This window comes from Triplophysa dalaica, chromosome 17 (assembly GCF_015846415.1).
Source record: "Triplophysa dalaica isolate WHDGS20190420 chromosome 17, ASM1584641v1, whole genome shotgun sequence".
Taxonomy (NCBI): Eukaryota; Metazoa; Chordata; class Actinopteri; order Cypriniformes; family Nemacheilidae; genus Triplophysa; species Triplophysa dalaica.
In genome coordinates, this window is record NC_079558.1 from 583,716 (window position 1) to 604,665 (window position 20,950).

Below are 20,950 nucleotides of genomic sequence, written 5' to 3' on the forward strand. Positions count from 1 at the left end.
TGCATACTTTAACCATCGAAACCTGTATACATTCTTGGCCACCATTGACAGATGGCCCAGAACTGTTTGCTGTCCTACGTTCTCTATAATATTTTCTTTTGTGTTCAACAGAATAAAGAAATGTATAAAGAAATTGTTCCTGGTCAAGGGTGGCCAAGATCTGTTATGGTTACAAATATTCTTCCAAATATCTTTCTCTGTGTTCATCAGACCAAAGACATTTATACAGATTTGGAAAAACTCGAAGGTGAGTAAATGAAGACAGAATTTTCATTTTTGGGTGAACTGTTCCGTTTAATGCAAGATACAGTATACTCTCAAAAAAAAGTGCTCCAAAGGGTTCTACACAGTGATACCATAAAAGAACCATTTTTGATTCCCAAAGAACCATTCAGTCAAAGGTTCTTAGAACGTCTTTTTAAAGAGTACATATTACAAGATCATGTAAATTACATTTCATGCAGTGTGTTATGTTGCCATGTGTGAAAGTAGGCAGTCTGCCAAGTTGTAAAGCCGAAGGTGAATTAATAACTCTAAATCACACAAACGAGTCGTCCCTTTTCGGGAACCGCCACGGATTTACGTGACAACATATAGTCCCCTCCTATATTTTGCTAGGACTTCATTCTTCTCGCCCTGTAGCTTGTGACCCTCATTCGCGGTAGACCAATCACAGTAGACTAGACAATCTGACAAATCACATCAGAGTAGGCTGGTGTAAAGGAGGGGATAAGACTGATGATTCGCCTAATTAATCATTTGAGAGTCAGTCAAGAAGTAAGGTAAGAAAAACTGCCTATTATAACATCGTATGTATGTAAACTTGTTGTTGGACACTATAAACCAAAATAGGACCTTAAAAAATTCAACAGTACCTTATTACAACGTAGATTTTGTGGATGTCAAAGGTTCTTAATAGAACCACACAGCAATTAAATGTTCCTCTATGGCATCATTTAGCATCTTCATACTTTTGATGAACACTTTACAAATAAAGTATAAAATAAACTGTGAATTTTATGACGCTATTTCATTTTCTATTTTATTCATAAATGTATTTGACATTTAAAATGTTTCCATTATTTAGTGCAGGGCAAGCGTGTGACCATAGAAATCCGTCTCAGCAATCCCATAAGAACCTTTTGGTTCCATAAATAAGTGTTTGGTAATTTGTGATGAATACAGGTTCTTCAGATTATACAAAAGTAAGAAAGAGATGGCTGTCTTAAGAATCTTGACTCAAGGTAAAGGTACAGAGACTTTGTAAAGTTGATGCTCTCAATATGTGTACAGTATCAATGTTTATCAAAACAGAACACAAGTGTGTGTTTGCTTTATCTACAGATGCCTGGACTGTTAAACTTTGCTGTAGTTTTGCAGCAGGTTTGCCAGAAAACTAGGGTAGATTTATTTACTTTCCTATTAGTACTGTTTCAACTTTACTTTAACCAAAATTAAAACACTTTGACTTCAAAATGAGTAAGAAGAGACTGGCATCAGCAAAAAATGACATTCTTTCTACGCATTTTTGTCTTATATTGAAAACTTCACAAATACAATGCATTTAAATATCAAGAAAGTTGACCTAAGATATTTAGACTAGTTTCGTGAAAGAAAATACAAGAAATGGTAACTTTACGTTTAAAACGCAATTGTAAATTAAATCTACAGTAAGTTACTGGCAAAACTACACAAAGTTTTACAGTGTGTGAATGCTAATGAGATGAGAACGTGGGTGCACACGATCAACGGCTGTTTCTGATGGAATTAATACGATTTTTCTACACAAAAATGTAATGCTTTGAAGATGTTCTGTTCAATGTTGCGAGCGTGGTGCATATGTAACACGGTACCCGTATGGAAAAGCCTGAAGGGACAGGACAGAACGAGACATCTGGGGGGTTGGGTTAGAAAGGAGTCATAATAACAGGTTTTACTTTCCGTGCCTCCGTACAGTAGGTTTTTCGGAACGCTTGACTAATGTATGTTCATTGTCTGCCAAAACTCTCCCAGCCCCTCTTATGTACCTCATAAAATATACATAAAAGTTCAGAAAGAGCAGACGCTCACCAAAGAAAGCCCTCGCTCAGTTTCACACCCTGAAATGATTCTCATCGCCCCGAAATTACAATGTGAACCGTCCTCGCCGACACCTCGTGAATATTCATGTGGCGTTACGAGACAATTTTTGCAGCTGAAGGTGAGAGAGTGACAGACGCAGTGTTGCAGGGTCACAACTGATTGTACCGCACCTGCACGTATTGACAGTTTTCGTTTCTCAAAAACAGAACGTCTGAACCCTAAAACTCTTCTGAGCACATAAAAAACATGCTCTAGATATTCTCAGTCACTTCTTTCTTTTACGTCTCTGCATATGATTAGTCTCCGTCAGGCTCAGCTTCCCCGTTTTCACGTCTGTTCTTTTGTCCTCAGATTTGAGCAAAGCGACGGCTCTCTTCTTCACTTCTCTAGTCTGGACTTTTGCTGAGCGACATGAAGCCATCGTAAGTGAAGGTCTCAGCTCAAGTTTAGTGGCCTAAATCACAAGCGCATCCCATCTGGCACGCTTTTGATGAAGAGAGGGAGAGAGAGAGGAACGCGAGAGGAGGAAGAAGGGAGGGAGGGGAAGAGAACAGGAATCCTCCTGTTTTCTCATCACAGAACCAGGACACAGCCTCAGAGACAGTATCCATCTGCTTCTCTCAGCAGAGAGCCATTTTCACTCTGACAGTCTATTTACCTTTAAAACTCTCTTCATCTTTCTCTCCCGTTCTCTCTCTCTCGCTCGCCGTCTTATTCCCTTGCTGCATTGCAGCACACGTTGAGTTATGGTTTCAGTGATATCATGAAGCAACAAAAAAGCACTTTACTGTGCAGTTCAAGCCCCGCACAAGAGTTCTTACCTCGGAGTGAAAATGCACGGCGTGGGGTGGACTCGAGTACCCGAGAGCTCGGATGCGCTGATCGATGCGTGCCGTGACTTTCAATCGATTTGAAATTTAGTAACAGCGATAACCGGGCCTTATTTTTCTGAATTTTACGACATGTTTGGTCACGCCAGTGGTTATGTGGTCCTATAAAACCAAATCAAAATGTTTTATATCACGGTAGACAGCATTTCAAACTCTGTATGTGTATAATTCAGCACAGCGTATTGAGATAATGCTTCATGAATATATCAATAGGGTTTTCTTAACACTTCAAGATTGTAATGTAATGCATTTAATTGTCTTATAATATGCAAGAGTCAACACATTTCTAATTGATTAACCGCGTCTAAAGCCCCTGCGCTCCTGAGACTTTACATTATAAAAAATATGTGCATATGAACCAAAAATGACATACAGTATGCATTATAATGAATGAATGAGCTATGGCACCGTAGTACTTTCTGGTATTATGAAATGTGTATTTGTAGGTATTGCATCATGCTCCTAAATAATGGCTCTTCTTTAAGAAAACAACACTGAAGTCTGCCCAAAAATGCCCAGCAGCACAGACATGTAGGCGGTATGTATGCGTACGGAATGACAGCTAAAAAGAGAAAGATATCCCGGGAGTAAAAAACATGATCTATCCTTTCATCTCTTGTTTTGATATTGTCAAGAGCGCTGTGAATTTTCACTACGAGAGGTGAGCAACAATTCGGAAGTATCATTTCTGACTCAGAACAGAATCTGTGAATTCAGTCTTTATGAGGATGGATACTAAAATACCTTGAAAACCAAATGGAAAGGATCTTTTTAAAGACATATCTAAGATTTAAACTTGTTTTTTTTCTCCAATACTTTATTATCCCCACTGAGTACATCTCTAAGTTTTATGCAATTATGCGAGTCTGTTTATTGTATTTTCCTGCAATTTAAAGCTACAGCCCCACGAAACGGAAATGCAGAATTCATTTTTTTAAATCACTCTGTTGGTTCGGTCGATGTTGCTGTCGGGCTGGGATGGATTTTTAAGCAAACAGATCAATGATCAAATAGTGTTTACACTTTTCAGAAAATCAACCTATGCATATGGATTTACTCATAGTGCATATTAAGTGTGAATGAGACAAATACTACCAATAAAGATTATTTCACCTAGATCCCTATTTTTTATTTCATAGAATTTGTTGTGTAAGCACTTGAATTCTCTAGCATTAAACATTTTGTTGCTTTTGACTTTTGCATGCAATAATGTGTGCCTTTGTGTTAAGAGAGGTACATTTGTGATGTCGGAGCCAGATTTCTCATTCTTCCGATAGCTGCCCACGGCACCGGGTGTATGTGGGTTCACGACATGCATTTTGTGTGTTCACAACTCACTGCATGGGTTAAATGCAGAGGTCACATTTCAGATATGGGTCACTATATCTAACTAATAGTTCACTTTCACTTTTTCACTCCTGTTTTCAGACCTGTGATACAGAATTAGCATATCTCTTTCCCTTTTCTCTCTCTCTCTCTCTTTCTGTATTTTAGTACATAAGCACATGCCTCTATTTGTCTTTCAATGGCTGTTGGGTTGTAAGGTCTTTAACACTGTATTTCTGGTTGCTAGGAAACAGAAAAGCATCATCAGTGTGTATCAGCTGTGCCCACTCTATGTACATTCATTCCCACAGTAATTACTTGAAAAACCTGAAGCAATGTTTATTTAATTGAGAAATAATTGAAGGGCGCATGGTACTTTTAAAATTAAATTAGAATATATATATAAGGGAGTGTGTTGAGTGGCGTCATGGTTTTTGCAGAGGAATTGCTAAATCAATAAATGATGAAGAAATAAATGGAAAGATGGAGATGAAGCGCTCGACACATCGCTGAATGGAAGCTCTGTGCATCCATGCAGACGCATAACAATATTTTATTTAACCGTGATGCCTCTTAACTGCTATTTAAAAATCAGCTTGTAGAAATTAAGATGAGACAAACGTATTCTAAATATACATTCAAGCAAGCACTTAGAGGAAAATATACATCTGTGAAATATGCATATAATCATTAAAGTGAACAAACACTGTCATTTTCAGCCCTTGAATCTGTTTGTGCATAAGATAAGAAGTTAAAAATGGGCATTGGTTCGCTCAGGCGCTCACGGGTCAGCTCAGGACCCCCGGGGATCCTGCGGCTTGTTTTTCATCACCAGAGCTCTCAGGTCCCCTCAGGTTGTGACATTTCCCTCATTTCCTGCTACTTTTCAGACATAATGTATAAATAGTCTGTTGCTGTTCGATTCGTCCGGTTTGGAATTCAAGTGATTCACACCGGTTTAGATGGGCTGGACAGAAGTCAGCAGGCCACAAACAGGAACAATGCTATTGATCATAACGGCCATCTGATAACCTCTAATGTTACATTCTGACAAACGTTAATGCTTGATCAATGGTTTTCAGTGCAGCTCGGGTTTATGAAACTGATCCAATGAGTCTGATCTTCTGATGTCTGCACACGGGGACTACTTTTTTTAGGACTACTGTGTGTCAGAGCAAGAATACGCTTAAAAATAAAGATTCAGAAAAGAGTTTTATCAGCACATTACTGTTCTCCTGGTCAGTAAAGAGGGTATATAATACACAAATGAATAGTTTGCATTATTTTTTCGTTATCTTATTGTAAATGATTCACTACTGCACATTTTGCTTTTGGTTAAAATGTTTTTGTAATCTTTTATCAAAATGCAATAATGTCTGCTCTGTACCCAAAGTGGTTTTGTATATCAGCTAAAAGAAAATGTCATGGAGATTTATAAAAAAAGGTAATTTTCCCGTTCAATCTTATACTATTTTATTTCATTATATATTATATTTTAATTTCTCATAGAAATCAATGAAAAGAAATAGACAGCAAATGTAAACTTTTGCTAAAGAATAAAGTAAGAGATCCAGAAATGTCTTCAATCAAAAGTCAATATTTTTGAAGATCTCAATATGAATTTAAACATTTCTCATCAAATTCACCCAAATCCAGATTATTTTATCTGTATTCATTTTCATGTATTTTTACAATGATCTCATTCGTTTCTATTTTCTTTCTACTAAGCAATTTTAGGAGAAACATTTGAGACTAAAACTAAATGAATGAAACCTTTCCCTCTGTTTCACAATAAATAAGTTACTGTTAAGCCAAAGTATACATGATGGTTATTTATGAAACCATTTACCGTATATACAGATGTCCGTTCTAAAGAAACATTATAAAGACTGGAGGTTATTAGTTCATTTTACTGTGTAACAGCAAGAAAGGCATCTGATGCGACAAACTTTGTGTTGTGATGTTTACAGTAAATGTAAAGATGACTGTGGTCTAAAATGATCCCCAGCATAACCCGTGCGAACCCAGCATTTGTTTTATCACATCTCTTCATGTCCTTCTATTTTTCACTTTCACGCTGAGTTTCTCTCCCACTCTGCATCTCCCAAAACAGCTCATTCACACTTTCATCGCCTGTGTGTGCATGCATGCGTGTTTCTGCATTTCTGCTTCACACCGTTACAGGAAACCTTCCTCAATGTTTGGGTTTACAGAAGCCTCTTGTTTGTTTCTATGTTGCGTTTCTGATTCACAGTCAATTGTCATCTGCTTGGCATGGCGTGTGTGCAATTGGCTGCTTGTGCACGGATGAGTGTATTACTACAAAGCAATTAGCGTGAATGCACGTTTCCCATGCAGTGTAATTTACTGCACAACGTGTGAAGTGGCTTTCATATCCCATGAGAGTATGTATGTGTGTGTGTGTCAGATGATCTTATTGAGTATTAGTAATGCAATGTGTATCATGGCTGCCTTGTTCCTGCCATCCCTCAATAAGGAGGTTATCCTACGATCACAAGAGTGTGGAAAGGATTAGCATGAGATAATTAAACAGAGAGATTGTGGCAGAAAATTCACTAAATAATTGTGCAAATTTAGCGATATTTTAATGGAGTATGTTGAGTATGACTTACAAACCACCCGCAGCATAATTTAAAGTGATAGTTCAGTCCACAATGAAAATTCTGTCATCATTTGTTTACCCTCTAGTCATTTCAAACCTGGTTGACTTTCATCCTTCTGAAGACACAACTGAAGATATTTCGAAAGGATGTGCAACAGCGGTACTCATTGACCTCTATTGTGAGGACACAAAATGACTGAGAAGTCCATGGGTTCTGCCGTTGAACATTCTTCATAATATCTTTTTAGCGGATTTTCCATTTTTGGGTCAACTGTCCCTTTAACCAGAAACTAAATGTTCATCATTATATTCAACACTAATACATATACGTTTTATGTAAGTTATTCTCTAAATTGGATTTAAAACCCTTTTTTTTCTAGTGATCCAATGATGGAGAAGAGCATTGTAGCCGGCGTACTTCCAGGATCGGGATTTTAAAGAGCCGATTCAGATGTCTGGATCACAGCGGAGCTATGCTGCACAATCCGAGTAAAGCATGCCAGATCATGGTAATCTGCTGCATCCTGCAAGATGGGGAACGGTACCATGCAAATTGTGTACAGCACGTGTTCGCAGTGTTAGCTGCGCCACAGTTTGCATAATTTCTTTTGTCAGTGGAGTGCTATAACAACAGACAGCGTGTACATGATTTATTCTGGTAAATTGCCCCACAATAGTGTTTACCTTCATGAAACACCCAAAGCACACCTGTTTCACGCTCACTCAAACGAATAGTTCACCCAAAAATGTAAATCCTGTCATTATTTATTCATCCTCATGTTGTTTAAAACTTGTAAAAAGGACTTATGAAACACAAAAGAAGATCTTGTGAGAAATGTCACGATGGTTTTGTGTTCAATGGAAGTCAATGAGAGTTAGTTACTTCTTGTTCTGCAGAAAAAAGGAAGTCGTACAGGTTTGGAATGACATGAGACTAAATGATGAAAAAATGAAATTGGGGTGAACTAGCGCCTCACTGTCAGTATGTCAGGTGAACAGTATGTCAACTCTGTATATAAAGTTAAACACATGCTGCAAATTCATGTTGTGCTTTAAAGTTTTGATAGAGGAGGAAAGAGAGAGAGAGGGAGAGAGAAAGAGAGAGAGTGAGCGAGAGAGAGACAGAGAGAAAGAGAGCGAGCGAGAGAGAGAGAGAGAGAGAGAGAGAGAGAGAGAGAAAGAGAGAGAGAGAGTGAGCGAGAGAGAGACAGAGAGAAAGAGAGAGAGCGAGCGAGAGAGAGAGAGAGCCAGAGAGAGAGAGAGAGAGAGAGAGAGAGAGAGCCAGAGAGAGAGCCAGAGAGAGAGAGAGATAGAAAGAGAGAGAGAGAGAGAGGATGTAATCAAAAGTGATGGAGAAATAAAAAGGTCATAAAAGCTTTAATTGCTTTTATAGGTTTCCATAATTCCATAATTCCAAAATTCCAACAGGGTCATCACACTTTCTATAGATTTGTAGAAGTCTGCAAACCAAAGATATTAATATTATCAAGATACGCCACTGCCGTCAGAATGAATGCCGAGAAATGAACCGCTCAATATGGCCGCCCCAGCGAAGTAAGTCCCGCCTTCTAGTTAAACAAGCAAATCGTCAATCAGTAAAGATCATGGATGATTCTCTAGGGCGGGGCCTCACTCTTGTGAGGTGCTTGCCAGCCTGTCGATGAGGCTACCTCAGAAAAGGTGATTTTTAGTCCAATTTATGGGTAGCAAAACACAATTATGATGTTAATGTCATGTTTAATTCTTTTTCGGATATACTGTATGCTTTTAATTGAGATTTTGCCAGCGATTCTAGACATATATGTCTTCCCCAATTCAAGTAGACTTGCTATGACGTAAATAGCTGCTCAGAGGTGTTGCAAACGTGGCCTCCGAGTGGCACGACTTCCGTAAACGTACCTAATGTCTGATTCCAACATCAACTTTCCTTATACAGATATCTACGATCAGACTGTTAGCAGATGTTGTCAATTCCATTACCAACGATGCCACAGCAAGAGCAGAAAACAAAAGCAAAAAGTCATGAAAAGGAACAAGAAATGGAATAACGGTAAACAGGAAAGGGAAACAGCATCTGCCGTCACAGCTCTCCACGATCCACACTCATTTTTCATTTTCCATTCGTCTCTTGTACCGAGACGAATCGCTACTTTCATGACATCCACGAGCATCTTTAACATTCTCAAACAGCAGGATAATCACTTCATTGAGAGTTTTTTTGTCTCTGTAATGATGTTTCCCTCTCTTCAAAATGCTGTTAGAAATCCCAGCCTCGGCACTTAGCAATAAGCTGCGTGGTGTTTGTCTTGTGCAGACGTCCTAACACAACAACCAGAAGTACAGACATTAGCCAACTGCAAGCATAACCAAATCAGCTTTAATTCACGGCATCACCGGCTGTCTGTGAGGTGTGACTGAGTGAGGTTTAGCAGAAGAATAAAGGACTATGGAAAGTCACAAGCCATCAGGGTACAGAGTGCATTCTGTGAACGTCTCAGCCGGATAACTGTGTATTTATTTTCTTTAAGTAGTATTAATTGAGGGATGAGTATCAGAGGTCAACAGGTTAAGACGCCTCAAGGGTTTAAGTCACGTATTGATATTTTGGGTTTCTGCTCTGTTTGGTGTGAACAGCCTTTCAGAGGTTAACAAGGTGGTGGTTCAAAGATTGATTCATTATGTCGCTTCCATTTTACACAATGAGCTCTAATGAGAAGGCGCTTGGAAGACATTTATTCTGACCTAAGGGAGCACATCTAGTGATGTCGGAAGTGCAGTAGCTGTTTAAAAGGTTTTAGGAAGATTTGGAAAGGATTTCAAACAGTAATATGAACAATATCTTTAAGGATAATGCTAATGCTAACAATTTGTTATTTAAATTCTTTATTTTTTCAACAATTTTGTGAATTGATCATCATGTTGACACTTTATAAACTAAATGATTAACTTAAAAATAGTGTATTCAGTCTGATCTCGGGAATTGTTAACTATTTCTTACATTGCTAAAAAAAAGGGATTCATACAATTTTGTATAATGCAATAACGAAGCCCCACCCCTAAACGTACACTCTACAAAAGAGTGGGTTGTTCCAACCCAGCGTTGGGTCAAAAATGGACGAATGATCCATTCGTTGGTTTACAAATGATGCTGGGTTGTTTTAGCCAATTGTTGGATAAAATATAAACATTTTATGGTTTAATTTACCCAACTCTCTTGGCTCAACAATGGGTTGAAACCACCCAAAAGTTTGAGTGTAACCCTCACTGGCCCAAAATCAGATCGTACAAAAACAGCCATTAGCGATTTGGAGCTTATTATATAAATAACATTGAGTTGTTTTAATTGATATGTAAGATTGTTCTTGCAATGATGTTTTCAAGATGGTGTCAATGTTTTACTAAAAAGTACTGCAGTGGTACCATTAGCCTGTATTTACATATAGATACATATAGAAAATAAAAATTGAATGAGCATTAATGCGTAGAGATATGAATTATGATGTTTTGTATTTGTGTACAGCACACCTTAAAGAAAGGCGTATACTTCCTGTGAAGCTCATGCATGGGCATTAGTCATCACAACAAAATCTACAAAATGGTTCATAAGAAACAGCTCATTCACTCATGCTGTGACAAATAAAGACGCAGAACCAGAAGAATCATGTTTCCGAATGGATTATGCATAACTAGGCCTGCATGTCAATTGGCTGAGGGTGATTTATACAGCACAACGCCGCTGCTCTCCAGAGAGAATCAAATCCCACAAGCAACTCCTCGGTAAAGTGTCCTAAATTGAATCATTTTAGAAGAAGTGGCTGAGAAACAAAATCTTCTCAGTTCGCCGCCGACTAAAAGCTTTCTTTATCTCTTTCTCGATCTTTCATTTTTCTGAAATCTTCCGTTTAACCCACTGACAGCCTAACAGCACTGACTGTGTATCGAACCACAGCTCCCCATTCAGGCCGAATAATAACAGCTAGATTATGCTTCGTGCGTACGTGGATGCGAGGGTGTGCCAACAAGAAAACTGTCTTTTAAAAATACAGCTGCTAAATCCAAAGACTGATCAATTGATAATGTTCTAACGCAGCAGATGCCACCCCACACATTCACTCGGCTCTCCAACAACTTCAAGCTGTGGGATCTACCCAAACATTATTAGCATTCATCCGCTGCGCCTGAATCTCTCCCTTCGCTTTTCGTCTGCTTGACAGCTCGACCCCGGCTCAGAGCACCAGCAGAGAAGTGGATTCTAAGTGGGGCTGTAAGAAGATAAGCCTTATAAGCCGCACACATGCACCTCCAATGCGCCTGATTCTGCGTGCTGGTTAACAGCACGACCATCTGACGGGGAGCGCGTCAGTACCCACGGTAACTCCGGCAGGTTTAGCTCACGCAGATCTACAGCGAAACCCACACAGATACTGCGCGCTGAATGTGGAGCTATTGGTATATGTGTGTTCTCCATTCACTTTAAAGTACTTCATTGGCACAGTTTGCGTTATTGCTGGTACATCAATGCACATACATGTCTGTGGATCTTCGCGCAAAGTAGCTTTGCAGATTTAAAAAAAAAAAAAACAGTGGAGACGTAAAAAGAAAATACATAGTGTAGAAAATAGGAAGGAATAGTATAAAGCATGGAAATTATAAAACCCTACTATAAAATATGTGCAGTAAAGATACAGTAGCCTACATACAAATGTTCTTAAGAAATGAAATCATGCTTGTATATAAAGTCACATCATATTCCTGTACCGTAACTCCACGATCCCATTGCGCGCAATCTCATTCCGTCCATCTCTCCTTGAAACTGCTTTTAACTCATTCGTTTCCTTATCTTCTGCTCTCTCACTTACACACGTTGGTGCAGCTGTCATCATATGAACTTTCCATAGGCGTACACACACACACACACACACACACACACACACTACCCACAACACATTCATTTTTAACAGCACAAGCGCACCGTCCCCCTCAGGAGTTACGCAACATAAAGTATTTTACATTACCTAACAACTTAAGTCCACAAATGTCTCCGCGCCTCCGCCGTGTGCAGTAAAGTTTCCACACAGACTGGTTGTCCCACGCGTAACATTGTAACCGCGCGTCTGCATTCCCTAGCTGAGCGCGCGCTGCCGTCGACCGCTCGGAATGAACGCGTGCGCGTGTGTGGGAGAATCCGCGCTCTCTCTCTTCCTCTCTCTGAGAGAGCCGGGAGCTCTGATTGGCCGGTGTGTCTGTCATGCATTCATCAGCTCTCTCTATTTCTCACAGCCTGTGCGCACTTTATTCATGCCCGCTTGCCTGCCATTATTTTTATTACTTCGGATCTCAATTTCAGTTTTAGATCTGAATACGAATCGTAAAGAGTTTTATTGCACTCACAAGGATTTTTCTTTAGATTTCAGAACCCAAATAAAACAGCAACACACATGCAGTAGTCTATTCATACAATTAATGACCTAATACATAATAATATAAAATGAAAGTTCATTAATGTGTAAATATCTGGTTCGGTATAAAGCGGACATCATTAGAAATGTTATACGTAGGACTTGTTACACATTTCTTTTATTCCTCTTTCTACCCCCCTTTTCTCTTCCTATATTCCTGCAGGTGACCTGACGTCTCTGCCTTCTCTCTGGGGATCTGAAGAGAAACTTAATGAATAATGAAGAAAAGAAGAGCTGTGGTGAAGCAGGGGGTAAAAATAAACGAGTTGAGGAGACGGGCAGAGGGAAAGAGAGACACTTCACAAGTCTCCATCGCTGTTGAAAGGATAGATATAAAAAAGATAGAAAAGGAGTGAAGGCCTCTCCAGCCCATCAATTAGGTGGACAGGAGAGGGAGGGGCGGAAAAAGGGAGGATGAGATGGAGAGCGTGAGGTGTCGGACGATTAAACCGGCGAGAAGGAGAGGTGAAGGCTGAGGAACTCTGGCTCATCTCCCTGCCGTCTTTCAGCAGTCAGTCACTGACTTCTCATCTTCTCTGAGCTCCACCATTTATCATTTCCACACGCTGCGCGTCCCTTGAGCGCACGCGTTTGACACCCGCGGCAGGCCGCAGAAGTGCGTCCCCTCAAACGCACACGGGAGTTTGTAGTAAAATCAATGGTGACCTTTTAACTGTGACTGTTTTGATGGCACGATGCTGAAATTTCAAAACCCTAGGTTTACTCTCACTGTAATGCATATTTAGAAGCTGTTAGTGACATGTGGAACGTTCGGTGCATATCGATGGGCTCGGTCTTCAGTCATATCTTTTTATGATGTGTTAAGCACAGCTGCAATGAAATACAACTTGATGGCGGCTGTGATTGACATATTGATCTGGAAAAAAGGCAACCTCTCCCTCTGGTGTCTTTACAAAATGAAGCTGAAGACATTTAAACAGCAGTCAATCACACAAGGAAGAAAAGTCAGAGATGAGAACTAAAGCTTAAATACATATATTTCACAATTCTCATTTATCAACAAAATACAACTATAAGACACGTGTTCGTTTTTTTACAAATAAAAATAAGAATACTGTTTGTGTATTGTGTTTGGTAGCATATTTTACAGATACAAAATGGTCATATGAGACCAGTGTTGGGTGTAACTAGTTACTTAGTAATTAGTTACTGTAATTTAATTACTTTTCCCTTGAAAAAGTAAAGTAAGGGATTACTCATATGTTTTCTGTAATTTAATTAGTTACTTTGACGTAATTAAACTAAATACTTTGTGAAATATATGCGTGTGCAATAGTGTAATTGACTTCAAAATTCAAAGTCTTACTTTAAAATCTGTGCTTTAATGCATAATTCTCACATTTGTTATACTTTGGTCAGTTAATAATATTATTTATTTTAATGAATTAAATAAGCCGTTTCATGTCTATCCTTGAATCACTTGAATCACAAGGTTGATGTAGGATATAGAAAGTAATTAGTAATGAGTAACTAAATACTTTTTGGACAGAGTAATTTGGACAGTAATCTAATTACACTATTGAACATGTAATGAGTAACTAGTAATTAATTACTTTTTCAGAGTAACTTACCCAACAATGTATGAGACGCTTCTGAAATGTCAAAATGATACGTATCACGGTACAAATACAAATGTTTACCTTCAGATTAAAAAAGGTTTTCCTAAACGATTCTTTACGTATAAAAGCTTAAAACAGAAAAATGGGCTCTGTACTGTTACGTCATTGAAGCCATAGAAATGTATACATAGATGCTCAACATTTTAAATGCTGTTGTCACACACATTAAAATCATCGATTATGATGGGTCCATTGAGATAGACACTAATGAGGCCTCTTTGTATAAATGTCCTTAATCTTGACAAACTATACAACAGATTTTGTTCTTTACATTTATGTTTAGTCATTTAGCAGACGCTTTTATCCAAAGCGACTTACAAATGAGGGAAACAATGGAAGCAATTGGAACAACATAAGGATTAAGGACAACAACAAGAATAAGTGCAAAAAAAGAAAACTGGTCTCAAAGCCTACCACAGTATACATAGCTAAGAAATTATTATTAGTTTTGAGTAGAAAAGAGATAGCAGTCAGAACTGATCAGTTAGTTGTTTGTATAAGGTGTATGTAGAAAAAAGGTGTATGTATAATAATATATAATGATGCTATAGTTTATAAAATATGAATAAATAAGCAATAATTCAAAATTAATAATAAAAATGGATACTTAATAATAATTTGTAGCTATAACTGTTAAAAAATGCAACCAAAACATCATTGTTCGGTATTGTTGTTCACGGGCAGGTAATGTACAGTAGTAACGCCATCAGTTACGTCATCGTTCAGCACTCCAGTCAGCGAGACGTGGGCCGTTTCCTCCGGTGGACGAGGGTACGTGATTGGAGTGCGATGTGGGATAGGCGGAGGCTGCGGAGAGTTGCCCGTTCGGGCAATTAATCTGCATCGAGCTCAACGGAGAGAGATTATGCAGTCAAGTGAATCTCATTTCAAACTGCTGTGCTGGGTGGGAGGGTGCGAGTGGGCTACTCTGTGACAAAAAGACAAATGACCACTGAGCGAGAGACTGTGAGAAGGAGATTGGAGAACCAAAAGGGGCAGCCCATATGGCTTCTGTCGGAGTACATAATCCACAGCTACTGTTGACTTCCACTCAGAAGACAAGAAGTGAGTGTTTAGTGCACTGATTAAATATCTGAGGCCTGAAGTTCCTGTAACTCGGCTGGTAATGAAGGGTATTGGGTGCTCGCCAACATCAGGGGCCCGAATCCCAAGGGAACACACTTATTGATAAACATAGAATTTACAGATCTCACTTTGAAGGAAATGTTTACCAAATGCATACATGTTAGATATATCGCAATCTCTAAAAAGTAAAAATTAATCATTAAATTAAATATCATTAAGAAAAAATATATTAAAATACAGAAGAACTTCAAAGGAATATGAGTTAATTCTTTTTAATTTGAGTATATGAGGCTATGGTCTTCTTTTATTCTGGTGTATTTAATGAAGTCTTAAACGGATAGTTCACTCAAAAATATAAATTCTGTTAGCTTGTATTCTCCCACGAAACCTGTAAATGACTTGTTCTACTGTTAAACACAATATAAGATATTTTGAGACATGTCTCAGTGGTTATGTGTCCATTTAATTGCAGTCAATGAGGTCCAGCGTGTTCGGTTACCAACATTCTTCAAAATATCTTCTTTTGTGCTCTGCAGTAGAAAGAAAGCCATACAGGTTTAGGGTTTGGAATGTCATGAAGGTAAGTATATGATGAAAAATTATCTATCCTGTAACATGAATGGGTATAAAAACCAAGATTAAAAACACCCCACTTCTCCTAAACAACCCCACGAAAGAAAGCAAAACATAAACCACAAGATCAATACAACACAAAGCATTGTCAATTCCAGTTCAATCGCCTCTCAAAGTGCCGGTGTCCTCCCAGAATATGACAGAAGAGAATAAAGCCCGAAGATTAATATTCTTATGAGCAACATTAGGGCAGAACAAACACACCGGCAATATCCCCACAATCCCCCTCATGCATATGCACAAAAGCTGCCAAAGTGGTGACAAAAATCTCTCAGCAGGACGAACTGCCTCCCCGAGCAGCCAGCAATGACACTCGAGCAATTAAACTAGTCACAGCATTCATACAAACCACAACTGTCTCTGCCAGCGGCAGAAACCCAACACTAAACTCTGAAACAGGTGCCACTCCTGACAGCCGAATAAAGCAGCACTATTGGTACTTTTACCTCCGCCATATATTTTTACTAGCATGAGTACAAATCACACAGGCACTTGTGCTGAAAATTAGCGCTAACATTCAATTTTTCTACCATCGTTCCCTGAGATGAGAACGTGGCCGACTCTAAATTCCATTTATATGTAGAACTTGTTTGACAAAGAAAGTCACGAGCTGGCTTTTTTAGATGAGAAAATGTGAAAAGTGATTTGTTACCAGTTCGAAATGATGAGGCTTTTGCACAGCGTGGCCGACAAATTGAGTTGGGAAATGCACACAGAAAAACAAAGAAGTCAGGTCTTTGGGTCAGGCCCGTCAAAACATTGTTGCTTTCAATATGATGGGGTTACAAAGTGGTTCCTTGTGGCCACAACCCAAGAAAAGATTACTAAAAAAACCTGAAAATAGCACAGTGTAACAAGTTTGGTTTCAACCGACCTTTTTAGTTTTTGTGCAATTCAGTGGTGCTATTTATTGTGGTAATATTATTTTCATGTAGCATCAATGTTTAAGGGTACATTTATTTAAAGTAAATTTTGAGCTGTTGTTAATAACGATATATCGATATGTTACAAATGTACAAAACTGTACCAATTTGAACTTTTTTAAATCATAATTTCCAATTTTCACTGTCAGAAAATTCTAGAAATTTCAGTAGCACCGGGAAGGTGGGATGAAGTGATGATGGGTGACTATGTCTGGGATTAATAAGGACAGTTTTAGTCATAAAAGACAAAAACTATCAAATGTACACTTTGAAAGTTTTGGACGACTCATTTTAGTAACTGTTATGTTTTGAGCTCAGTGTTGTGCCAGTACCTTGGAATTTCTGCGTATGAGTAATAATATCGAAATGTATAAATGTGTAAAAATATTATTCATTATGAGTATCATCGATGGTAAAAAAAGTGATTTTATTTTCTGCAAGTTATACTTCATAAAGAAACAGTTAAAAAAAAAAGTTAAAAAAATGTGTCACATTGTGTAATAAAATGCAACTAACCGTATACTCATGCACAGAATTTATAACAAAAGAAGGTTTGTGAAAATGCTTCTAAAATCTTTTATTGTTGACTTCTAAGGTTGAAGCCCCAAAAAGCGATTTTTGTACAATTTGTACAATGGCTTATAGTAATACAATATATGGCCTATTGTTTGTTATAAAGGCGTCAAAATAATTTGGTATGTTGTTGGGCATAACTATTAATATTGATTATGTAATATAATAATCATAATCCATTACCCCTGAGTATGTATACACACGCATGCACGTATTTGTTTACCTTTTAAATATTATAAACATTCATACTGCGCCCAATGTTTTAAGAACAAGATCAATTGAGAACCACTGTGCACATTTAAATCTGTTCCATCATTGAGAAAAGGTCATTTATTTTTGCCTGCAAACAATTCATCATCCAAATCACACAATCATGCTGCAATTATACTGAAAAATAATAAAACTATAAACAGCAGCGATATAATCACATGCATATAAATTGCCTATGCAAACAACAGGCTAAATCCAGACACAAAAAGCACACTCCAAAAACTCATTGCCGGGTCAAAATCATTCTCAGTTAAAAATGGATCATTCATTATTGAAAATTAGAGGTAGCATTATAAAAGTAGGCCAATAGCATTCATATTTACTTGACCTAGAAGAAAAAGAGAAATATGCCTACATTCACACCTTATTTAATCAAAACAAGGTGAATATGTGTTATGAGACACATTTCAACAATTGTACAGATCTTGACTTAGTAGATAAAACACTTTGGGGCGGTTTCCCAGTCAAGGATTGTCTTAACCAGAACTAGGTCTTAGTTAAAGTTCTTTTAAAAAACATCCTTTACAAAAAAACATTGTGATCATCTTGAGACAAAACAATCGCAGTGATATATTTTAAGATACGTCAATGCAAGTGGTTTTGAACAAGGTATCTCTCACATTTAAGTTAGTCTGAGACTAGGCTTAAGCCCTGTCCGGGAAACCACACCATTTAGTATCTCAGAAATGTCCAATGTTTCAGTTCTGTATAAAAATTACAGATATTTTTAATCTTGGTTTATAGCCTCGACTTTAAGGAGAACTGCAGGCTTCTTTTTATCAGTTTCTCTCTCTTCATTTAAGATGGGATATAAAAATTAATGGTTTGCCAGAACAAAGCTCAGTCCGGGTCAATACGTGATACTGTTTCTGGAGGTGTCTCATCAAACGACCTTGAAATTTTCCTTAGTAGACTCCCAAATCTGAGCACGGCTCACATTTCAATTGTAGCTTAAGGCTGTAGGTCAAAGGTCCCCCAGTGGGAGCCCGTTACGTCCTTTCTGAGACGCTTCAATGACCTTCATCGTCATCTCCCCAAGCAACAGCAGAATAACAATTATAACTGCAGGGAAACAGGTTTTAATCAAACTCAACCCCCCCTTCATACAATCAATGGCACTGATACACAACGTTTATGGTGCTGTTTTTCTTTTTGGGTTCCTGTTCCTTGCTCATTCATACCAGTTGGTAATTGGCTGCTGTCAAACAGTATCTTGACACCCCAACATAGTATATGAGGTTAATGCATCTGTTTAAAGTGACCTTAAAAGATGTGTTCTGAGTTTGTCACACAACCGAAAAATGTGTTGTTAACCACCCAGCCATATTTGAATGGAGAAAAAACATCCAATTAAATAAAATAAGTCCACTGCTGGCGCTGAAGCCACGATCGCGTCTCTCAACCCGAGTCCCCCAGTGGCTCCATTGCATCATCGATCCACCATTTAAGCCCCGTCCAAAAAATCCTGAACAGAGAATCTGTGAAAAACTGTTTAACGACTTAACTCCACAATTCGGTACTATAACCTCCTGAGTCTTTGTTATGTGTTTTAGCAATACATTTCTTAAAATGTTAACGTGTCTAGAAGAAATTCTCAGAATTCTGTTTACCCGGACTTTATCACTGAGTCACAAGGGCTACAATCGCTCTCTCAACCAGTAGATCTTTATTTCAGAGAAATCCAACAGAGGTTTGTGAAGTGTATGCTTAAAACATCAAAAAGCGGTTTGCCACTAGGGTGAGAAAGATAATCTTGTTTTTCCTTTTGAATTTGATTATTTTTCCTACCTCAACAGCTTTTTCTTGTTATAAGCAAAAACATCACACAGTTTTGTTAGATTTCTTTAAAAACAAGACATAAAACCTTATGCGACATTGGTTTATTGAGTAAATATATTTAGTTTTAAGCATGTTTCATCCAATTTATTTCGAAAGCACCTTTTTAAGGAAGTACATTTTAGGATTGTTGCAAAAGCTTGTTGCAATAAACACATATTTGCAAAGCCAAAAGTCATATTCATATATATATATAATATATGAATGGTACATTTTTTTGTTATTATATGCAATACATGGTATTATTTAAATCAAATGATTCAAATAAGTATAAAAAAAAATTAATAGGTTTTTCTTATATTGTAAGGTTTTTATTATAATGTAAAAATCTACTCAAAAGTTGTTAAGTGTTTGTCTCAGTTGTTAAATCAAATTTGAATTTTAATCAACTTGATGCCTTTCACGGTTTCTCATATGTAACTTATTCAACAGGCAAGCTGTGATGTTTTACAAGTAAAATTTCAACATTTTCATGTGATCGGCCTCTAATGTTAAACTGCCAAGAAACAAGCTTCCTTTACTGACATCACAGACCTTACTGTCTTTAAACCACAAATAGTCTCTGTGTATGTGCTCATGTGATTATCATGAGCAGACTAATGGAGTTTCATGTCTGCATGATGCACAAGATCAATATTCACCCTTGCAGATTTGTGTCTGCAGATGAAATCTGACACAGATATCAATGATTTGGAGAAGCAGCGGTACCAACGTAACCAAACACATCTAGCCGAGGTCTGACAAGATATCAGCCTGCAGTGAGCCGCAGAGACATCTGCAAAAATGCCTGACGTCTTACAATGGATTTGAGATAAGCCTATAAATATATGGAAGAGAAAAGCAAAACGTGTAAAAAACAGTTCTTGTCCACCATTGACTACCGTATTAAGAAATATGACAATGGTAGTCTAAAGTCCCCAGAACTGTTTGCTTTCCTACATTCTTCCAAATATCTTATTTCGTGTTTAAAGGTACAAAGAGACTTTTTAAATATTTTTTCCTACAATGGTAGTCAACGAAGAACAAAGAGTTTTGGAACAACTTGAGAAATGAAGACAAAATTTTGGGATGAACTGCATTTGGTCATAATAGACAAAAACTCACCCGTTGGTTTATAAATTAACCTATGCTGGGTTGTATTATCCCATTGCTGGGTCAAACATAAACACATTCTGGGTTAATTTAACCCACAAGTTAGGTTAACCATTTTTGAACCAATGCTGGGTTGAAATACCCCAATAAGTGTAAAAGTGGACCTAAATGAGGGCTGGACTGGTAAACAGGCATATCGTGCATTTTCCCCGGGAAATAAACATGGACGGAACGCAATTGCGCAGGAGTTTAAGAACCTAGAACACAATCGTGTAGATACGGAACTGATGGGCCCTTTGGCAAAGAAGTTCAGGGCTGCTTTTTGGTCCAAATCCAGCCCTGACTTTAATAAATACAAAGTAGAAATATGGTTAGAGATAAACAGGCGACTAAATCTAAAAACTTTTCCAAGCACGGTCTGGAATGGTTATAGTTATGTTTCCACGTGAGGCAGGTTTTCGACAAGGCACGATTACAAACTGTTCTTGGCTCAGAATTTTCGGCAGGGTTGTTTAAA

The 20,950-nt window shown here is 38.0% G+C and overlaps 1 protein-coding gene across 1 annotated transcript in view; it reads right to left on the reverse strand.

Annotated features, from left to right (window-relative positions):
* Positions 1-12,073, reverse strand: part of LOC130438835 (cadherin-18) — an 84,055-nt gene extending 71,982 nt beyond the window's left edge. The window contains exon 1 of the mRNA XM_056771031.1: positions 11,937-12,073. The gene's annotated coding sequence lies outside the window, so the exon portion shown is untranslated. The remainder of the gene's footprint in view (positions 1-11,936) is intronic.
* Between the last annotated feature and the right edge of the window lie 8,877 nt (positions 12,074-20,950).